General features: G+C 39.7%; 1 protein-coding gene across 1 annotated transcript in view; it reads right to left on the bottom strand.

Annotated features, from left to right (window-relative positions):
- HCN1 (hyperpolarization activated cyclic nucleotide gated potassium channel 1) overlaps positions 1 to 23,349 on the bottom strand; it is a 311,415-nt gene that overhangs the window by 29,715 nt on the left and 258,351 nt on the right. The window lies entirely within an intron of this gene.

The raw sequence follows: 23,349 nt of genomic DNA, 5'->3' as shown, positions 1-23,349 counted from the left end.
CAAGCTTATCCACATCCTTCTTGAAGTTCAGTCCCCAAAACTGGGCATAGTACTCTGGCTGTGGCCTCACCAATGCTGAGTAGAGAGGGAGAAGCACCTCCCTGGATCTGCTAGCAGCACATCGGCTGATGCATGCTAGCGTTCTATTTGCCGTGCTGGCGATTTCAGCGCACTGTTGGCTTATATTTATCTTCTGGTCGATTGTAACCCTGAGGCCCCATTCAGATGCTGTACCACCCAGGGGGCTACTGCTTACCCTATAGTTATGTTGAAGGTTTTTCCTACCCAGATGAAGGACCCAACACTTTTCCCTGTTGAACATCATCTGATTCTGAATAGCCCATTGAACCAGTGTGTCAGGGTCATCCTGGATCCTTACCCTCTCCTCTGGTGTTCCCATATTTCCCCACACTTGGTATCATCCGCAAACTTAATCATAGAGCATTCCACACTTCAATCCAAGTCATTAATAAATATGTTAAAAAGCATGGGTTGAACCAAAGATCCCTTGGGGACACCATTGGAGATGGCTCTCCAGGATGAGGTCATCCCATGGATTACAACTCTCTGGCATTGGCTTCTAAGGTAGTTGTCTACCCACCTCACTGTAGACTGGTCCAGGCCAGTACCCTCCAGTTTAATTCTTGGGAAATAAAATTAAAGGTTTTACTGAAGTCTAAGTAGATGATGTCCACCTCACTCCACTGGGAAAGAAGCCCTTCTCAGCCAGAATGGCTAACCTGCTCAACCGGGCTTTAAACTAAGGTCATTGGGGAATGGGTGGACAAGCTCACCAAGCATCAACTGCAAAATCAGCAGGTTAGGATGCTCAAGGGAACCCACTCCTACCCCACCCAAGGATCAAAGCTTCTTCATGAGTACAAGAAAGCCTAGGGCCTTCAACAACTGCTTTAGAGGGTCTTGCTAATGCTGCTCATTATACAACCAGGTATGCCAGACAGAGAACAGTGCAGTAGCACCAGGCCTCCCACTCAGAAGATAAATGTCATATCACGAGGTTATGTATCATAAAGAAATTTCTTCAGTTTCCCTTGTTCCTCTAAAAGAGAGGTCTGTTCCCTCTCTTAATGTCATACATTGGTCCCATGTTGCTGGCACTATATCACTGGTAAGGGGAAATAGCCTCCTGCCACCTTCACTCACAGAGGGGAAAGAGCCATAGAAGGGAGCCATGGGTAAAACTATAAACCTCCTGTTCCTACAGCTCCTACCTATATAAATTGTGTAATGGAAAAAGAGTTAAAAATACCTCCTCCTACTATTCACAAAAATAAATGTGGGAGGAGACAGGACAAGAAACAAAGAGAAAATAAGAAAACCAACAGAAAGGATGCAGTGCGAGAGACAACAGTGGTAGATGTGATATTGCAAGGACTTTAGGATACGGTATGCAACTCTCACATTCAGAGAGTGCAGAGAATTCTTCAACTTCAAAAGGAAGGGAGCCAGATATTTTTTGGGAAATGCAAATATTTTTATATATTTTATACATAAGCATGAATAGAATTGAAATGTGTACTCAATTATTCATACTTTTTCTTCTATTTTGAACCTTTATTTCTATCCCATTTATTTACTCCACCCACCTCTCCCTCTTACTATATATAACCTATATTTTTCTATCTAATCTATATCTATACATGAACAGATGCGCACACATATATTTTCTAAGTTTATCTAATGAATGCCTCAGTTTTCCCAGCCACACTGCTGTGATAATTTTAGATATTATTGTTGTTCTGGTAAATACATTCATTTTATGGCTTAGCTTTTACTTTTGTTAGGAGTTTATGCTAAAGTACAAAATTTCCTGATTTAAATGTCAAAAGGTATAAAATTACTAAGAGGGGAAAGAGAAATGTGACACTTTAAAGTGCTTTGTTTTTCTTTAAAGTGTTCTTTTATTCAGATGTGAGATCACGCTAGGTGAGCAAAAGACACTTCTGTGAGTCACAAGTAATGAAACAGTTTCAAGTTCTTTTCTATTGCTTTAAATTTAAACAGGGAGGCAAAAAGCAGTAAAATACGGATGTGCTTTCATGTAATCGGTAAAGCACCAAGAAAAAATAACATTTTGGGTTCCATATATGCACAAAAGAATAAGGGCAGACTTCAGAAACAAGTTTCAATCCTGAAATCTTCAGATATTTTTCACTAATTTTGTTCCTGAGTAGTTTCTACAGGATTGGACCTCCATGATGCAGACACACAGCTTTATATATATAAAACTCAGTGGTTAAAATAAAAGGAATATTCCTAATATAAGACTTAAAAGGAAGGGTAATTGATTTAGTTCAAACAATTGATTTGATTTTATTCAGAATTAATTCCCTATTATTCCCCATTATTTACAGTTCTCCCTGACAGCTATTTTCAGCCTGAGGTTAGTCATCACATCTCACTGTTTTGCATTACTTCAGTATGCAGGCAGATGATTGATGACTCTGCCAAGGTGGCTTAAGATGCCATTACTATAACTTCTATAGGACTGTTGCTGTTTCTGCTCGCTCATATTGGCTATACTTTGTCTCTGTTGTTGATTTAGGGTTACAGAGAGATGCACATCCTTGTTACTTGGGTTACTTGGGATGACACCCAAGACATAAGGTATTGTGTGGCTCATGTGGCGTCCAGCTTGCACAGAAGTTTTACATCATCCATTCCCCCTCTTGTGGAAGTAGGAGGTCTTGGGGGAGGAAGGGACTGAAGAAGGAGAGAATGGGATGAGACACCAGGGCCTGGAACTAAAGCATGGTATGACTTGGCAATGATCAGCTAATGGAGGGGTCCCTAGGAAATCATAAGCTGGAAGAATTTAAACCAACCTTTTACTACTTTAAAGTAGGTGAATGGTCAATTCAATTTCTGGTTAACTCCAGGATCAGGGTAGCAGAACAGTGCTTAGAACAAGTTTTCCCCTTTATTCTTTAAGTTTTATGCATGGCACAACTCTTATGGACTCCTTTTAAGCTGTAAACTGCTAAACTCTGATATGAGAAAATGGGAAGAAGCAGATCAATTCTGGAAAAGGGCCAGAGAGTCCCAGGATAGCAACAAATGATATAAAAGGGAAGCAAGTAAGTCAAACCGTAAAATATATCTGATGTATGTATACAGATGTGAGAAGTATGGGAAATAAACAAGATGAGCTGAAAGCTACAACCTGTGAAAGAAATTATGACCTGATTGGTATCACAGAGATCCAGTGGAACAGCTTTTATGAGCGGGACATCAACACTGAAGGCTACACTCTGTTTTGGAAGCACAGGATTGAGAGAAAAGTGGTGGTGTCACTTTGTGTGTCAAAAATACATAAATTTGTTCCCTGGTTCAAGAGAACACGGTAACACAGCAGAATGCATTTGGATAAAGATAAAAAGTGAAAGATATAGAACTGATATAATGGTGGGGATTCATTATGGGCCACCCAGTAAGGAAGAGGAGGTGGATGAGGCAAACTTCAAGGAGGTGAAAAAATTATCTAAACTCTATGAGATGGTACTGATGGAAGATTTCAATTTTTTTTGACATCTGCTGGAAGAACAATACAGCCAAAAAAACTGCTGAGTCAGTTTCTACATTGTGTGGAGGACAACTTTCAGTACCCAAAGTTTGAAGATACAGCTTCGGAATGATCTACCTTGGATCTTCTCCTAACCAATAGGCAAGAATGAGTGGAGGATATGAAGCTGATAGGCAACATGGGAGGAAGCGGTCACAATATGATAGAATTCCAGACCCTAAGACAGGGAAAGCATGAGGTAAGCAAAATTAGGGCACTAGATTTCAAAAAGACTGATTTCATTCAAGGATTAAATAGACACGATGCCATGGAAAGACAGATTGAAGGTAAACGCTCCCAACAAGAAAGTGTTCTGACACAATGGAAGCATAAGAAGACTAGCTAGAGACCGATATGGCTGCTGCACAAGCAGCTTTTAGGATGCCTCAAATGCAAAAGGAAACCATACAGACAAAGGAAAATTGGGCAGGTCTCCTCCTGATTTGTCTCCACTTTTGCTTCTTCGTCAACCAACCCTTCCCTCCATTTCTGACTCATAGCTATCTCCTCGGAGTACCTGCATACTGCAGTTCTAATGGCTGAAATGAAACGCAAAGGAAGATGTTCTCAAAGGATGTACACTATCTGAATCCTCCATATAAAGTTCAACAGACATAATAAGAACAAAAACCAGAAAAAAGTTATTTAAAAATCATTTGTGACTTGTGCACCAAGTTATTTTAAAGCTCTCCAAGAGCTTCTGGTTCATAAATGCTTTTATCTCATTAATTGGTAGGTTAACAGTTCCTGCCTATTATGAATTAAAAGTCTATTGTTTCAAAGTGTCTCTGTATAAAATGATTACGTGGCTTAAATTAAATCTAACTGATAATTCTGGATAAATCAAAGTTAGCTGAGCTTTGAAATATCCACATTCAAATTATGTTTAGAGTGTTTTAGTTAATTTCTGATTGCATTTAATTTGATTTCTAACCATTCAATGAAGTTCAAATTTAATACTCTGAATTAAACAGATTAAACCAGGAGTTAACTTTTTCCTGACAAAGATATCTCAAAGCACTGCCACTCCTGAACACAGTGGACATGCTACAGAAGAGAAAAAACAGCATCTTAAAGAAATGTAGAAGTAAGGCAATTAAAAACTTCAGAGAAGTATTTTGAGTTTTTAGCCGGATAAACAGAAGAATAAATCATAATTTTCTGTGCACATAGCATGACTTTTTCAGATAAATATGTGGGTCTATAAATCTCCCACGGGAATTAAGAGAAAGGCAATAACAGTAGGAAGTGCATGACATATGGAATTAAGACTGAGCTCCCACCTTTGTCACTAGTTTACTGTGACAGGTTATTTAGGCTGGTTATGTAGGACAGACTTTGTTGGGGAGGAACATTGGAGCGTTGCTCTTCTGGGTGGTAGATGGGAATGTGAGTGCTCTCACTGATCATTTCTAACATATTATCAAGCTCCAAGGCAGTACAGTCAGCCATTATGTGGCTAGGGTGTGGCAAAGCCTGTCCCCCAAACTGAGCTACTTCAGTTATCACAACTACATTTTAGGTCTTTTGAATTTTTCAGAATACAACATTGCAAGATTGAGAGTGTGAATCAATGACCCATTTAAAAGCATTTAGAACTAGATTCTGGAGCAAATTTTGCAGCAGGGCACAAAGGAAAGAAGTCAGCTGGTTATAGAGGCTAATAGAATTGTGACTAGGAGAGAATGACTGGTCATTAGCTCCACCAGTGAAACCCAGTGGAAAGGCAGCAGTGCAAACACAGCTGCGGCTAGAAGATGCTGAGGAGTAGCTACCTGGGCTAGACACAGGAAATTCTGGAGCCAACTGGACACATACGTGGGACAGGTGGCACGCAGTAACTACTGGAAACACAAGCAGTAACAGATGCCTGAAAGAATAACCATAGTAGAGCATCAAGATCAGAAGCAGTGATGGAACAGAAAAATCAGACCAGTAGAAATAGAAGAGGCCATTTGAACAAATGATAGGTGGCTGATAGAATAAGGCGGTAAACTAAAAGCAATTCTTCAGGCTTCTACAGAAACACTTTGGGAGTCAGCCAGGTTTAAAAGGGCAAAACTTGGAATGGCTAACTGAACCTCAAGAAAAGATATCTAATAGAGGGATTTTGCTAGCTGAAGAACTGGTCTTCCAGCAAAGAACTGTAAGACCAGGGTGAGAGACTAACCAAAAAGCACAAATACAGAACGAGAGATAACTACCTAGGTAGTTATTTCCCTGAGAAAGATATGGGGGTTTTGGAGGCTCACAGATTTAATAAGTCAGCAATGCATTACAGTGCATACAGCTGCAGAAATTATTTTACTAATCCAGTAACTGGCAATCTTGTATTCTGTCACTTGCAAAAGAAGAAGCCATTAAGCAAAGATATACTACAACAGAGCTGTCTAACTTCTAAGCAGCCAGGGCTTGCATGCTCCACAAGCGGCACTAGCAAGGTTGGGATAGATTTAAACAAGCTTTCAAGTATCACAGAATCCTTTCTTGGTCTGAGACCCAGTCTGAGACCCAAGGAAGGGAAATGTGATACATGAAAACTTGTCTAAAACTATCCCAACCATGTAGTCGGTCCAATAAAAGGTATTACCTAAAAAGGTTCTTACCTTTCACATTTCCTGGATCATCATTGCTACACTATCATGAGAAATAATAGTAACTTTATACTCTTCTACTGGACTCTTCCCTAGTGACAAGTTTAGGAATTATGCTGTACTTTTTTCTGTAACATTTGTGTTCCTTCTTTTAGTACTAGGTACACCCCTGAGTGGTATAAAGCCTAGTAACTGTAACACTTCCCTTGGGCTTGTGCTAGCACATATTTTAAATAGATTGGACTGTCATGACACTCCTAGTGACACTGGGAAGGGGCAGTACAATATGACACACTTTTTTTCCTTCAGTTAAATATTCTTTTTAAAAACAACCTCTGTTCATTTGCACACCTGAAATCTTACATTTACTAACTGTTAATAGCATTTAAGTTATGAACCCATTACCAACCTTATGAATTAAACAGAGCCAAAGGATTACTTCTCTAAGAAATGGGCTCCCATGACTTATTCAAAGTGAGTTTCAATTATCTTAAACAAGGCTATATCTTAATCTTTATCTCTATGAATACATTTAAACTCTATTGATTTTATTTCACAGATCACTTGAATGTCCTTCTATTGCAGTTCAGAGAAACTTAATGTATTATAACTGTAGATTGGTGGTACAGATACAGGGTATCAGTGATATACTATAACAATGAAACATGCAATTACTTACACTGTGGAGTACAGAACACTGTAAATTATCATACAGGGAATATATATGGCTTACTGTGAATTATTAGCCCAAAAATTGTATGTAAGTGCTTTGTTAGCCAAAGTCAGTGTACTTTTGAATTTTCAAATCTGAATTAGTTTTTGAAATAATGTGTCAAGCTGCAACTATATTTGCAATAAATCTAAGTTATAGATTTTAGAGGAAGTTAGCATAACTCATGTAAAGTATATGCTTGTATAAGGAAAGTATATAATCCACACACAAAAAGGTTAGAGGAAAGGAGATTCTGCTTTTAGTCCCAATTATGTTCTCTGGAAATGAAATGTCCCAGTGTTCTATAATCTGCAAGGACACATGATCTGTATCTATTTTCAGCCAACATCTTCTCACACTGTGGCCTAAAAATAGTCTAGCTATGAACTTTAAATAATGGCTCAGGAAAGGGTATTAACCTCTTTCTCACATTCTGAGTTTGTCACGTTGCTATAAGTATCAATATAATAAAAATGTGCCTGGGGTTAGAGAATGACAAGGCATATTGTAAATCCATCCAGTTCTGTTCAACAGCTAGGCAGATGCCAAAGTCTTTTCTGATCTTTCTAGATTTTGTCATATTTTAAATGCATTTATTTATAATAATGAAAACATTTATCTCTCTCTCTCTTTAGGGAATTATTTTGTTCCAGATGCCAATAAATACAACCTCCTTTATTTCTACCTACTGTTTATGGAAGGCTTTTTATCCTAGGTGCAAAGTTGTGTATTATGATAATGGGTGTTAATTTTTTTACACAATGATGCCACTGCATAGTTGTTGTGTAGTTGCTAGGACTGAGAGCGCATATCAAATTCTAAGTTGTCTATTTTTGAAAGCACACTGTTCAGTTGTGATCAGAGACAGGTGAAGCTTGATTATTAAAAGCTTGGTTATAGTCCTATTTATTTTCTTGTATATGTTTTGGATTTTTTTAGTATCGAGTGATATGGCTGCTACAATGGCTTTGATTTAGGGGGAAGAAGAGAAAACAGTTCCCTGTGTCAATGTTAAAATAATGGGTTTAAGATCATAAAATCAGAAAGACAGGAATGTACAACAATATATAATCCCTGGCTCTGCCCACAATTCAGATGGAAAGCTTGCTAGTTCCTGATACCCACTGGTCCATAAGCCCACTATATATTGAGATGTTCATGTAATGTCATGCATGTTTTCCTGAGTTTATTTTACTGATATGGTGCATGTAGTCTCTGCGTATACATATCGTTTAATTTTTTTGTAAGCTCTGGATAAATTGTGGTTTTTCATGTGAGTGTAACTTTCATGTTACATATTTTGGCCAAGACTATTTGAAGGGACAATGATTAGCTTAAGCATTCTTCACCTATTCGCATTTGAGAGAAGTAATCACAGGGCACATCTACATGAGATGCTAACTGTGCAGTAGCCTTATAACACTGTGCAGTAGTATGCTGGGTAAAAATCAGACAAGTTACTAAAAATGCATGCACCAGAGCTACTGCACAGTAGTGTGAGTCACTGTGCATTGATTTAGTACTTGGTTAACCAAATACTAAACTTAATGCACAGTAACTACCGTGCATTAATTAATGTGTAGGCACGTCCACTGAGAATTGGCATCTGACATGGGTATGCCTGATGCCAATCTAACAGCCCCTTGCGGATGTAATCTGAAGTACTTAAGCCAGGACGCTCAAGACAATTAATTTACATTTTAAAGGAGAGGCCTGTGGCAAGGACAACATCTTTCAGGCTATTCAGGAAATAACTATTACAGTAGGGAAAAAAGTGAGAGACAGTATCTTTAGGATATTGGAATAGTAAACTTTATGTTTGAAAGAATGCAAATATTCTTCTGGTTATAACAGAAGCAGGAAAGATTTGTGGACTGGTGAATGAATACATCTTGGGGGTAGAAAGTTATATGCATACCATGGGCCCCTCAAGAATCCAGTGGATAATGTATGTAAATGGCCAGATAAGAAACCATTCTAATGCCTTGCCATAGGAGCAGGTGTTCATCTTTAGCTTGTTCCCGGGCACAGGGAATGACTTAAGGCATTCAGCTAGTGGGCTGAGTGAAACAGGCTAACAGTAGATCTTGCAGGGGATCCTGAAGGCGTAGACAAAAGTGATAATTTTTGCCTGATCACTGGTCATTAATTAGGACATGATTTGGATGTGGTCATTTCAGCCATGGCCAAACAGAAGTGCATGGCTGCAGATTGCTCTAGAAGGGCCTGATACCACAAAAATCTAAACCCTCACTCATTGCATGGGGCTCCAAAACAATGGTTTCAGTACTTTGTATCTGTGCCATCTCCTAGCACTAGCACTGTTTTCAGAATGGGAGTGGGGAAAGGGAGTGGAGGGAATTCAGTCTAAGGTTTTTTCAGCTGGTTCTGGAGAGTGAGGTCCGTAGATTGAAGCTTCCCCAACCCACTCACCCCTGACCCCACCCTCCAGAGCTGACTGGGGAACCTCCAGAATGAGTTCTCCCCATTCTCCTTCCCTTTCCCATTCTGAAAATAGTGCTGAGGCTGGCAGGGTGAAGGGGCATTGCTAGGGGAGATCAGCTGCAGCTGCACTAAACATCAGCTGGATTCCCCAACCCTTGGGACCCAAATGCAAACATCTTTTGGGTCTGGGGGGTTGCTGTAACTCATGGCGCTTCCTGCAAAGTGCCATGAGTTATAACAGGGAGCTGCTATTCTATCTGTGCCTTGAGAGGGAGGTCTGAAGTAGGAGCTGCTTTTGAACCTGTGGGCTTCATAGAAGCTGTATTCTTAGGTTTAAGATGGAGGGTAACATCAGATTATTGTTTTGATATTTCCTTTTCTTGTTTATTTATACAGTATAACCTCATAAATCCAGATAACAAAAATCTGGAATTATTGAAAATTTGGCACTTCTTAAAACTCCACTCCACTGGGGAGTAGTGGCAGCCGGTCCTGGAGCAGCAGAGGGGGATGTTTGCATGCGGTGGCTACTGCCGCTATCCACCAATCCACCACACTGCGTTGCTGCTCCACGTGTGGCTGCGCTCCCCACCCCCCACCCCCGGCTGCCACTCTAGTTTCAAAAATCCAGAATTTTCACATTTCTGGCAGGTGCTCACTCGCCAGCATGCCAGATTCATGAGCTTACGATATATATCTCTGTATTGTAACATATGGTTCTGATTTTCCTATGTTTTCTCTTGTTTATATAATAAACCTTTTTGTTATTTTATATACCATACTTATTTACAGTAATAACTGATTTCAGAGCATTCTTAAGGCAGGCCTCTTTGAAGGAAATGGTGATCTAACATTTTTGAGTGCATGATTGAACGGGTGCAATTATTTTAGCTGACTGGATTTCCTTTGCTAAGAGCTGGTGAAACCTAGGTTAGGCAGGTAAAGCTGAGACACCATTGGTTAGGGAGGTGACTACCTATAGTGCAATGCAGTATTCTAGACTCAAACTGATAATGCATTTTAGCTAATCATCAGAACTCGACAACAGAGCCCTGTACCTTCTACAGAGCTAGGTATATCTCAGGATGAATCAGTACCATTCACCCCCTTATTAGGCCAATGTTCTCCTTCATTTTCACATCTAAGCATCTATAAATCCCCTCTAAGCTATTGAACGAAACAATGAAACACATATTGAAGACACGTAAAGGTAAAACACAAAATGAATGTATTATGAGAGAAAACAATGATGGGTCCTTTCTATGTTACAATTTTAGCTCTTAAATAAGAATTAGCAGCAAAAATAAGTTTATTTAAATACTGTTCTTTGGTACTGAAAAGAAGACCCTTTTTCAACCATGAATAACTGCAGACACTAAGAAGAGTTGGTATTCTAATCCCAATTCACCTAAAAGTGATAAAATTCTGCCCCAAAAATGTTGTAATTCCTGTATTTTGCTTACTGCTAAATGGCAGCAATGCTCCAAGATACTTCAGCTGAAATTAGTCATTGTGCTATATTTTGTACTGATATTATATAATACTATATCATTTTTTATATGCATGATTGAAGGGAAAGACATTATGGGTAAGAGATCTTTACTGATACGTAAAGGATTAACTAAAGTATTAACTAAAATCAGGGCAGGCCTGCTAATATTATGGCAGGCCTGCCACAGGCAGCCTTTGTTGTGGCATGAGGCTAATTGGGGAGAGAGCAGGAAGCAGAAAGCAGAGCAGCAGACCAGGCAAGGGAAGGGACTCAGAGTGGCAATCAGGGAGAACATGGAGCTAATTTGCAGCATGCCTGCCAAAAAGTTGCCCCTACTGTCTTGGATAATACCAACAGCCTTACGGAATTTATTGTCTAAAATCACCAGTAAATCTAGTGAAAAATAGGTGCATATAGATGCAGTCATGTTAACTTTGTTTTCTTTCTTCCTGCACTGTAGCCCCAATTTCAAATTGGAACCTCAAATGTTATCATGGAAAGAACACATGCAGGTTTTGTTTTTTTTATATATAAGTATCATAATTTCAAATACAATTTGGGGGACTACATGCACATCTGTTTTCTTCAGTACCAGAGTTCATGTTGTGTTGTTTACTTCTCTGTGGTGAAGAACGGCCATCTATGCTTATAGCGGACAAATTTATAGAGATAGATCCAAAACTGGCTAAAGTAAATGGAAAGTCTAATTGACTTCTATAGACTCTGGACAAGGCTCATAAGATCTCATAGTCTGAAAATGTTGCCAGACACATAAATATGAATGTTTTACAGGTATCCACTGTACATAGTATTTTGTATACCAATTGATCCCAGAAGTATTTAACAATTACAAGCCAGTACAGTAAAGAGGGATTTATACCCTGCTCTTGTACCTATTCAATTAGTTGAATCAGTATTTTTCAATAGTTAAGAAAGCCTCTTTAAATTCCACACACGAACAAAATTAACATGTTGAAAGAGACAAACCACATAACACTCATTGCTTTCACTACAGTTTTGTGTTCCTATACTTGGGAGAGAGTTCTTTTTTCTTTTTCTTCAAAAAAACAGTACAGACAAGGAAAGGGAAGAAGGAGAGGTGATACATGACTTGTGCTGTTGTTGGCTGGTTGCATTATACCTCTTTTCAATGTACAGGCTATGCTCTGCAGCACCTAGGATAACATTATCAACATATGAAATTTCTAGGCATCAAGTGAAGAGATGTTTAAAATTTCACAAATCGTTTTCTTAAAGTTTTTGGAGAAACATTTGTTAATGTGCTCTACTTTTCAACTAAAGGAAACGTATTTATAAGATAGGAGTTAGGGAGGACTGTCATTCAGTATTAATGCAAACACACACAGTGGGACAGAGGGAGACAGAAACTATCAAAGAAAAGCAAATGCGTTGTTAAAAGAGAATGTATTTATCAGTTGTTGTAGAAGAGATTGGCTCAGCAGGCACATCTGGAATATGTAGTTATTATGTTTGACACCAGGAATTGAGCTATTGCATACAACAGTAATTTTATATATGCAAGGAATGATCATGCTGTGGTAAGCATTGTTTATTGTATATTAACTTCTCTTAGCTTTCAGCAGAAGCTACAACAGCCATATGAAAGAAGCTTGTACCATGAATCATAGCAGCCAGGGAGAACAGTCTTTCACTTTATTGAAAGCTGAAAGTGACGGGAATTTGGAAGTGTGATCTTAGACTGGGTTAGGAAATGGTGAGAAGTACTTCTCTGCTGGGCAGCACCCCTGTTGCAATGTTTGCTATTCTCCTAAAGAAGCAAAAAATATTGCCAAAAAAAGTTATTTGAGTGGTGTGATTTATTCTGATTCTTCTCTGAAGATGCTCGAATAACAGATTATAAAGCAGAAGATACAGATTACATTTACATTGCTATAGATGACACCCAATTCCTCTTTCCTTTTATTTAGTTTGCTGTATTTGACTAGTTTTTGTATTTAAATTCTCCAGTATTTTATCAGATTTTATCTTTTTACTTAGATCAGACTTGTCCAACATAAGGCCGGCAGGCTGTGTGGCGGCCCCCCAAGGCATTTTCTGAGGCCACCGGTGCTGTGACGGGAAATGAAAGTAAACACTGTTTACTTTCGTTCCCACCCCTTGTCCCTCCCCCAGCTCCTCAGCAGCTTCCTAACGGCTGCTGAAGGGCTGGAGAAGGGACAAGGTTCCCACATGCACCGTGTCAGCTTGACATTGCTGACCAGTGTGTGTGGGAAGAGGAGCAGCCATGTGCTGCTCGGGACAGGATGAGCCTGGCCGGAGCAGGAGGGGGCTCAGCTGCACTTTCCCCCTACCTGCGCTGGTCAGTCCTGAGTGGCACATGTCTCTGCCACCGCTTTTGCTGGCTGGTGCTGACCCAGGTGGGTCTGTCCCATCTGGAGCAGCATGCAGCTGAAGCCAGATTCCCACATGCTGCTGGGGATGGGTGGAGGCCAGCCAGGTCAGCACCAGCCAGCAGAAGTGGCGGTGGAGCCATGTGCCTCTTGGGACTGACCGGTGCAGGTGGCAGGAAAATGCAGCTGAGCCCCTGCTGCTCCGGCCGGGCTTGTCCCGACCTGAGTGGCACATGGCTCCACTGCCGCTTCTGCTGGCCGGTGCAGACCCAGCCAGGCTCCTCCCATCCCCAGCAGTATGTGGGAAGCCGGCTTCAGCCACATGCTGCTCTGGATGGGATGGACCCAGCCGGGTCAGCACCCGCCAGAAAAAGCGGCATGCAGCTGAAGCTGGCTTCCCACATGCTGCTGGGGATGGGAGGAGGGTGGCTGGGTCTGCAGTAGAAGCAGCAGAGGAGCTGTGTGCCGCTCAGGACAGGACGAGCCCGGCCAGAGTGGCAGGGGCTCAGCTGCATTTTCCCCCTGCCTGCACCGGTCAGTCCCGAGCGGCATATAGCTCCACTGCCGCTTCTGCTGACCGGTGCTGACCTGGCCAGTCCTCCCATCCCCAGCAGCATTTGGGAAGCTGGCTTCAGCTGCATGTTGCTTTTCCTGGCCGGTGCTGACCCAGCTGGGCCCATCCCATCCGGGGCAGCATGTGGCTGAAGCTGGCTTCCCACGTGTTGCGGGGGGTGCCCGGCTGGGTTGGCACTGACCAGAAGAAGCAGCGGTGAAGCCTCCTGCCTTTTTGGACCAGCTGGCACAGGTAGGAGGAAAGTGCAGCAGCACGTGGGGAAGTCACTGCTTGATAGGGGATGGGCTGGGCTGGCCGGGCTGCACCAGGGAGGGAAAGCTGTGGCTGAAATCCCTGCAGCTGTGCTGTATGCTCCTTTAAGACTGAACAATATGCTCAAGAATAGAGCATGAATGATCTGGTCTCCAACGTAAATTTGGAGCAGGTAAAAATCTTTGTAAAAATACTGTCCAGTGTTTGGATTGTGTTTGCTTCTCTTTCTCTTTAAGCGGGATTGGGGGTTCAACTTGTTATTACTTGTTAAAGATGTGTTACTAACAAATTATTAATTCAATAAAAGTAAATCTTCTTGAAGATTATTCTCAAAAATGCCCATATTTTGTTGCTTTGATTAGTTTCCTCTCTGGCTGATATCTTTTCCACATTTGATCTGTTGACTTGCATTATGCTTCTTTCATTCATTGAGAAGTGAGTAGAAGCGAAAGTGTTTATTTTAGTCAAGTGTTTGGTATTATTTCATTCTTGCTTTTATATTGTTTTTATTTTGGATTTTAAATCACATTTCATTTTCACTTCCTGCAACTTCATTGGTGTCAAAGGTCGTGTGACATCACCTCCTGATGTGATACCACTTCCTGTGAGGTCTTTGAATATGGCTTACCTGCCCACTGGGTGATAAAAAGTTCATGATCTGGCCCCACATTAAAAAAGGTTGGACACCCCTGACTTAGATCGATCTATTTATTGAATTAGGATTTGCATCACATAGTACATTACTAAAAAGTTAGAGAGGGCAGTCCTATTACAAATTTTTCATAATTTATCAAAGGAATCATATGTTGCAATAACATGAAAACAACATAGTAAGACCTCATGCGTCTACATTGCTTAGATTCCTAAAGCCTATCCAATGCTTATAGTTAATCAATGGGTGTGTCTACACGAGATGTTTACTGCAAGCTGCCTAATTAGGTCTGCAGTAAACATCTTGGTGTTTACATGTGTGGTCCTATCAGGCTGCAGGAAACAAATAGGCTGCTAGCAGATGTGTAACAAAACCCACCAAATAGTACTTTACTTTAAAATCAGCGTGCTCCTGTGCCCAGCCCAGCGAATGCCCAGAAGAGGCAGTGCCTTAGTTGCCCCCAGCCTTCCCAATGTCTGTAGACACGGGGCACTTTCATGGAGCTTTTTTGGTGCTTTTATCTAATAGTTGAATCAGCTTTAGCTAAAAGTACCAAAAAGCCCCGCTGAAGTGACTGATCTATACAGACACTGTGGAACTGGGTCAAAGTAATGCATTGCTGCTTTCGGTAGAGTGCTTGTTTTTCCTATTCCCACATCTGTCAGCACCCATAAACTGTGCAGCAGGGTAATATTTATAAATACAAGACTACCTTCCTGTGGAGTTTTTTCCTCCACACCTCCACAACAAAGCACATGTAGATGCTGATGTGGCTGGCTGAGGCACAAGGGTGCTTCAGTACGGGGGCTACTTGACAACTAGTTCTGCACTGGAGCATCCTTATGCCCCAGCCAGCCCTTACACAGTACATTGAGCGGGGCTGCAGCAACACTGGGCTGGCAGGCTCACCCCCTGGGTCCCCTGCCAGCCAGGGCTGCTCCCACTCAGCTTAACATGCTGCAGTTCCAGGAGCACATTCAAACAGTGTACCTGGGAGCAATAAATTCTAGTGCAAGAAGCATTTGAATTTATTGCTGAGCCTTAATTGCACATGTAGATGCATCCAATATGGTCATACCAGTGCCTGACACTGGATCACGGATTTATATCCTAAGGCTGTTCAAACCCTGAAAGGTATTGAAGATTAGCTTAGAATTTATGGGGGATTCATTAATAAAAATTGGGAGTATGTGGGAGGAACTACTGGGGAAGTTTTTTGGGACATGTCAGTGGTGGGATAGCAGAAAGCTGTGTGTAAGCTGGTCAGACTATGGATAAAAGTGAGTGCATCTACATGTACAATTAATTTGAAGCTACAAACTCCAGAGCAGCTTGAGTCTGAGTAAACTGCTACCAGGCAAAACATCTTCATGTGCACCTGGGACAGCAGCAATTTAAGCCGAGATGGAGCAGTTTACATCAGGGCCACTCCTGCCCTGCTCTGCCCTGGGCTCTGGATGCAGGGCCAGGTGGTAGAGGGGCTGGCTGGGAAATGAGGGTGCTGAAAGTGCGGAGCTGTACAGCTATGTAGAGGTTGGCCCCCTGCTGCCAGGCCCAATTTATGCCTGCAGTCAGTGTCTACACATGCATTTAATATCAGTTAATTACTCTGGCATAAAATAGTACTGTTCACAACAGTACTATCTTACAGCAGTGTTAATTAGTTTGCTGTAGCCTAATACCATCACATGTATAGACAGTTATGCTTTACTTTGCAGTTAATCAATCTACTCCACAGTAAAGTACATGTGTAGATACGACCAATTACTAGCTCCACATTACTAGCTCCAATTTGGCATTCTTAGAATTAATAAAATAAGTGTGATTTACATGTCAGGGAAACAGAAGAAAAGTATAGTAGGGAGACCAGGCAGACAACAAATAATGAAACGTTCTCCTTACACCCGATTTCCTTTGAGTTAACACAAGCACACCTAGGTCTACAATGGACTTGTCTCTACGATAGAATTACAGTGTAATAATGAGAATAAAATCATTAAATTGGTTCCCCTCTGGACCCAAAATTTCTTATCTAGGTGTGAGTATGCTCTTAACTTTAGCTATATAACTTAAGCAAGCATAACTTGTTAACTTCTAATATGATCACTTTGCAGAATGAGTGCAGATTATCATCTTCTGGCCTAGTACAGACATTATACTTTTACTGGTACAAGTGATCGGAAACCGGTACTCATAGCAGAACAGAAGTTTGGCGCGTAGCCTGGTTTAAAAATGGCAGAACCTGGCTTAAGATTTACCCCCATACTGGTCCACAGACAGCAAATGTGTGCTCTGTTCGCTACCAGTCTAAACTATGCCACTTACAGAAAACTGCATAACTTAGATCGATTCTGCCTTGGGCTTTTTGAACCTAGCCTTTGAGTACCTTGGTCATTCTTTGACATTCCAGTTTCCCTACAGTACCCAGAAATGACACATACTTCCTCCTGCAATTCACTGAAAGGAAATCCTAGAGTGACACACATTAATACAGCGCTCCAAGTGTTCAGCTGTTAAACACAGCGGTCTTAGTATCCGCTAAGGAATATTTACTTTTTACCTAATATGGAATTCTTACAAAACCATCAGTCTTGAAACAGTTTTCTAGCCTGTAAATATAATGAACTTCATCTAAGGTTTGAAACGGTTGTATGTTATTGTTTCAAAAGGACTACATTCCCAGCATCCCAAAGGAAACCAGCACTTGTCTGTTACCATGAAAAGGCCGAAGCTACCAGGTGAATGTAGGCTAGCTATATAAAATATTTCTTACATACTCTCTTATAGTTCTGTTGCAGTCTTGAATAGTCAGTCCAATGGTAACTCAGTCATACTTACAGAGAACTATGAAAAATTGTCCCTCAACCTATCTTTAAATAACCTGTAAAAGATTTATATTATATTAATGTTTGGTGGACGATGTCCATTAAGATATAATAGAAAGTTTATATGATATAATAACACACTTCATTTGCCTGCCATTAACTCTGGACATGTTTCATTACCTGGCTATTGTATATACCCTAAGGTCTCAATTAAAACATTAAATTGGTAATTTCTAAGGATAAATATGAAGTATAAAGAAAGAACTGAAGAAAGTATTTGGAAAAAAGAACATTCTCTCATCTAATACTTATATTGAGGAAAATGATTATTAAATTAGTCACTGGGCAAAATTTATGAAGTGAATGAATCCATCTTTTTCAAAGTTGAATACTGATTTGAAATATTTTAAATACGTGGAAGAATTTACCCAGAATGCTGGCTTAGCTTTATGGACTGATGCTGGGGCTACACTGCAGTTTCCTTGCATTTTTAAATGATTGTCTCATCATAATTAGTTTACATTATTCAGAACATTAACAAGTACAGGTTGTTTGTGATACTATAGAATTGTGAAACATCTTCAATTTGTTTAAAATGCACTGGACCCCAGTGGACATTATAATCCATTTTCATCTTGTAATGTGAATAGTTTACAAATCCAATTACTGATCTTGTGCACACAAGTATAATCATTGTATACTTATATACAATCTGGTATGTGCAATTACCTCATTTGCAAGAGCATTCACTATAATTGCTTCTGTAGAACATAGGTGCATATCATTTTGAATAGCTGCACTTACATGTTTGTGAAAATGAAATAAACATACCCATCTTAGCTAGATGGGTATGTTTAGTTCATCATCGTTAGTATTTGTTATTGGCTGCGCTAGTATCAGAGGCATTAGTTAGGGTTCAGTGATGCCAGATTATGTGCTAGTATGTAGGAAAGCAAAATTTCTGCCCCAAGGAGCTTAAAATCTTGGGAAAAAAGCTTCATTATTTTTGTCTATGCAAGAATCAGATACCATGAGGAAAAAGGTGATAACTGCTGAACTAAAGAGAGTAAGGAGGAAGAAAAAGGGGAGTCATTTGAGTAACCCAGCTGAGCACTTTTAAATTATCCCATCTGTGCACAACAAGCAGCTGCCAAAAATCTCTTGGCTATTTGAATCTCAATGCCACTAGGAGGGCAATCACCAGAGAAGTGGGCTTGTCAAAAAAAAAGGATATGCACATTCCCTGATGGGACTGAAGCTTCTAAAGTCTAAAAAACTCAAGTCCAATCAAAAAACTTTCTCATTCTAACTTTCTTTTGTACAAGCCATAGCATTACTTTAAAGCACTGCTACAGTGAAATAGCAAGGCACATATGGTGAAGTCTCCTTCATGAGATGGAGTCATTTTGAAAACACAGGTCTGGTGGTGCTCCATTAATCACATCATCATGAGACCAATTTAGTCAAATACAGTCCCTACAAATATGGTCCCTACATCCCCTTTGTAATATACTGTATCCATTCTGTATGTGTTAATTAGGTGATTATGTACTACCTAGAGAATTTGTGAACTTCCTAAACCCTAAGGTGCATCAAAGAGGGTTCTATCATTGGACATCTGCTCAGAACTTCTTTTCCTATCAATTCACAGCAATATTTATTGCTTCATTTTTCAGGTAAGTCAGCTGCTCACATAAGTGTAATGACTCCTTTCTTAATGGCATGTATTATTAGTTTAGAAAACAGGTCTACTGTGAATATTTGGCATACTCAGGTATCATGGTGATGAGTCTGTTAAAGAACCTGAATTCAATACCAAACAGAAATCAATACCAATTCCCACCTCTGGTCCTTAAACATTTTAGCAGCAAAAATGATTTAAGCCATTGCAAAAATTTATAACAAAGCATTTCTTTTCCCACTTTCCTAATACTCCAAAATTAAATCTTTTTTTTTTTGCAGAGAAATCAACCAAAAGGTAAAAGTTTAAGCAAATGAAAGATAAAGAAAAATGATACCATTATACAACTCTGACATATATTATTAGTTATAATGTATATTGTTATACATCACCATGATATCTGAGTGTATGTGCTAAGGAGAAATGCCTTTATTTTTACAGTGGAGAGGTTGGTTTTCACTTGACTGAGCCTTTTAAAACTGTATGCCAAACATTCACAGTAGACCTGTTATCTAAATTAATAATATTGCTGATATTCCTTCTGTAATTATGCTATATTTGGTGTGCTCTTTTGTTCTGCTTACTATACACGAGGAATTCATGGTTTTAGCTTAATGTCTTTATCAGAATCCACATTAATCTTGATACACATACTCTTAAAATTCTGAACATTTAATTCTTACGCTACATTTAAATTCAAGGGATGTCACAGAAATGCCAAATTCAATAAAAACTTCATAAATTATATAAATATTTAGTTTTGAATGTTTAAATAGAATATGCATGCTATCATTTATTTGTTAAACTCATTGGTAGACATACTAAGGCATTTTCTTAAACAGCTAGAAGAGCTCTTAGGTTTAATAACTGAGGAACCAATTTGTCATTGAATAGACACACTAAAAAATAATAGCTTGAGTACAAAACTGCCTGAAATAATGTTAATACAACCTCTGAAAAACTGTCATAGAAACTGTCCGGTGTTTTAAGGCATTTTGAGAGGGCTACTGCTAAAATTCTGTTGTGGGTGTGGGATATGAGAAACCTGCTTCTATCACCACATCTCTGCTTCTCTGGTTCTGCACATTTTTTAAATTTTATATTGGCTTTTTTCCAGGAACAGCTGCTGCATTGTCATTAGGACATTGTACAATCCCAAAAATGAATGTAACTTTTGATAGAGACATTCTGCTGAAATAACTCATCCATATGCAATATGGAGAACAAAAAATATCACAGAAAGTACAGCATGATTATAAATGTAGCCATAGCAGCAACTTATACAGTTATATTTCATTGTTTTCCTATAGTTTCAGTTGTCCATAACTTTCACCTTTTGAATTTTTCTATAAAAATTTACCCATAACTGATTCTGCTTTTTAAGCTTGTTTCTCAGTTCTTTCAGTAACTGAAGAGTATAAGAGACATACTTGATACAATATAAATATACTCTTGGGGGAAAATATTACCACTCTGTAACTGCAAAATCTTGGTAGGTATGAAAAATGCCTATATTATTTCCAAATGAAAATAATCCAGATTAAATCTGGTTTTCATTTAATTGGACATATGCAATTACAAAATAATCCCAAACAATAGAAGAAGGTAAGTCACTTAGGGGAAAAAGCATTGAGTGCTTAAGGAATTCAACTACATATTGCTTTAGTGAACAGGGGATGTTAATGAGAATGTGAGAATTTATGTTCTGATATAAATAAATAATGATGTTACAGGGTGAAAACAATGCTATTCATGCATCTTGCTGGTACTTGACATTTCTATGACTTCGAGTGGAAGGAATATCTTGCAGCCTCTTGTGAGTGATTTTGGGAAATTGTAGAGGATTTCATAACGAATACAGAAAACAGTGTTTGACTTGAAGCAAACTTGAATTTCAGGGACCCAGAAGTTATTTATATCAGAGTGCACCATACATTACTTACAAGTTGCTGTGTCTACAACTGGCAAACCAGGATAATATATTCTCCCTGTGGCAAAACACTGGAATTTCTAGGAAAGTTACTGGAAGTTTTATATGAACGCTGGAAGTACATAAAACATAGGATCTTCCCTAAATTAAGCTAGATCTGAATAACTCATTTTCTTTTATGGGGAAAAATAGAAATAGGAATCCCTTTGTTAAACAGATTGTAAATCTTTTTTTAAAAAACTGTGGCAAGTGACAATGCTACAGTGGCAGGATGGTGGATCAGTTTATGAAAGGATTATAATATGTGGTTGCCTGAAACAGCAGGTGAGTGGACTCGGCAACCAAGGAGGTCCTATCCAGTCCAATCCTTCTAGTACTGTGCAACTGTTACTAAGCACATGTCCTGACACATAGCTCTAAATTGTACAGCTGTCATGTTGTTTCCTCCAGTGAGTTATGAACTGTTGTATTCATCATGCTACCTGTCATGGCAGGAGTTTTAAAAGTGCTGTCCCACAGGTTGATGGGATCACCACATGACAGATAACTCTCTCTTTCTTTCCATGTTTCTTCTATTCTCTTCTTTTCTCCTTTCCCCTATTCCTCTTCTACTTTCTCCTTCTCTTTTTCTCTTAACCTTCCCTTTTTCATTTTTCCTCCTATTCCTTCTAAGTCCTTGTAAATTGTCTCATGTAGAGAGCAGTACTAGCACAGTGGTTCTCAACCTTTTTAAACTCAAGGCACTCCTCAGAAAATGCTAGCTCTCAGCTTTAATTATTTCTTGACCACAGAAAAATAGTAGAGCAATTCTTCAGTTGCAAAGAGCTCCAACCACAACCCATCAGAATGCTTTTAATGCTATGGAATCCTATTTGAAATCTCTGGGTTTATCTTGTGAATCAGGTGTAGGTGCTTGCACACCTAACAGTGTTAATATTGCATGACACTATACAGCACCCTTATAAGGACTGCATGTTACCCGCAGCTGCCATGGCATGCTGGTTGAGAATCACTGTACTAGAAAGTGTTTCAATCTCACATGCACATGTTGATAGGTCTGGCATAAATTATCCAGTAAAAATACACAAATCTTATTACTGTAAAATACAGGGTGCAGATATTGCTTGTGGAACCTTTTTGTCTACTCATTCAACACCCAATCTTTTGTATTCAATACAAAATTTACACCCCACCCCCCCAAAAGAAACGGGAGTATGTGCTTTTTCTCTAAAAAGGGCATGTCTACACATGCATATTAATGTGCTACAATGAACTCTGGTGATTATCAAACTGGAGTTTTTTGCTCCCAAGCATGCATTTATACAAATGCCTGGGATTGCTGCATGTTGAGCTGAGTCGATGTAGCCCTGGCTAGCAGGTGGCCTGGGGGAGTCAGCTTGCCAGCCTAGGGCTGCTCCCCCACGGACTCAACATGCTAAGTAAGGGCTTGCTAGCCAGCGTGCTGCCCCCTCACTGAAGCACCCTCATGCCCCAGCCAGCAGAGGCAGCATCTATACGTGCACTACTGTGGAGTTTTTTACTATCCTGCTGTGGTGTAAATTAGTTTACTTCAGCCTAACGGGGCACACATGTATACACACAACATTTACTGCACAGCTAACTAGTATACTGCACAGTAAATGTCCTGCGTAGATGCACTCAAAAAGAACTATGCCTTTTTGCAATAATAGTGGGCTCTGCTTTTTTGTCCCAAAGGAGACCTGCTTAGCTCCAGAAACTGCTGCACAAAGAGAGATGAAGCAACTTACTCCACCCTTTCACTCCTGTTTGGAGGAGTTCACTTATCCTGAGCAGTTATTCTAGTCCACAAGTAGGGAGTTAGTTATTCTAGCCACCAAGGGATCTCCCATACCCACTCAATTCCATCTTATTTCAATTAGCATTCATGAGGAGAGATTTATCAGATTTATCTCTCCATTATGTTTGTAGCTGAAATATGAATACACTTTCAGCCCTTACTCCACTGACTAGGTGCATAGAGCAGTCTCTCATATACGCTTATGTCCTTCCATGGCCAAATAATGGCTCTGACAATCTAGGCTAGAATGGATTAGATCAATGGCCACTTCAAGTTTACTAATTTTTACTTTCACAGTCTATGCAGCAACCTAATATAGGGTATCTGACACTGTTAATGGATTGCTGTTTATAGATAATGTGATATCTTGGCAGCAAGTATGAGAGATTATAATGCAATTATAAACAGAATTAGTATT

The sequence above is a fragment of the Alligator mississippiensis genome, chromosome 3 (genome assembly GCF_030867095.1).
Source record: "Alligator mississippiensis isolate rAllMis1 chromosome 3, rAllMis1, whole genome shotgun sequence".
Lineage (NCBI taxonomy): Eukaryota > Metazoa > Chordata > Crocodylia > Alligatoridae > Alligator > Alligator mississippiensis.
Note: the sequence above shows the minus strand (reverse complement) of the source record. Positions and strands in the feature narration are given on the sequence as shown.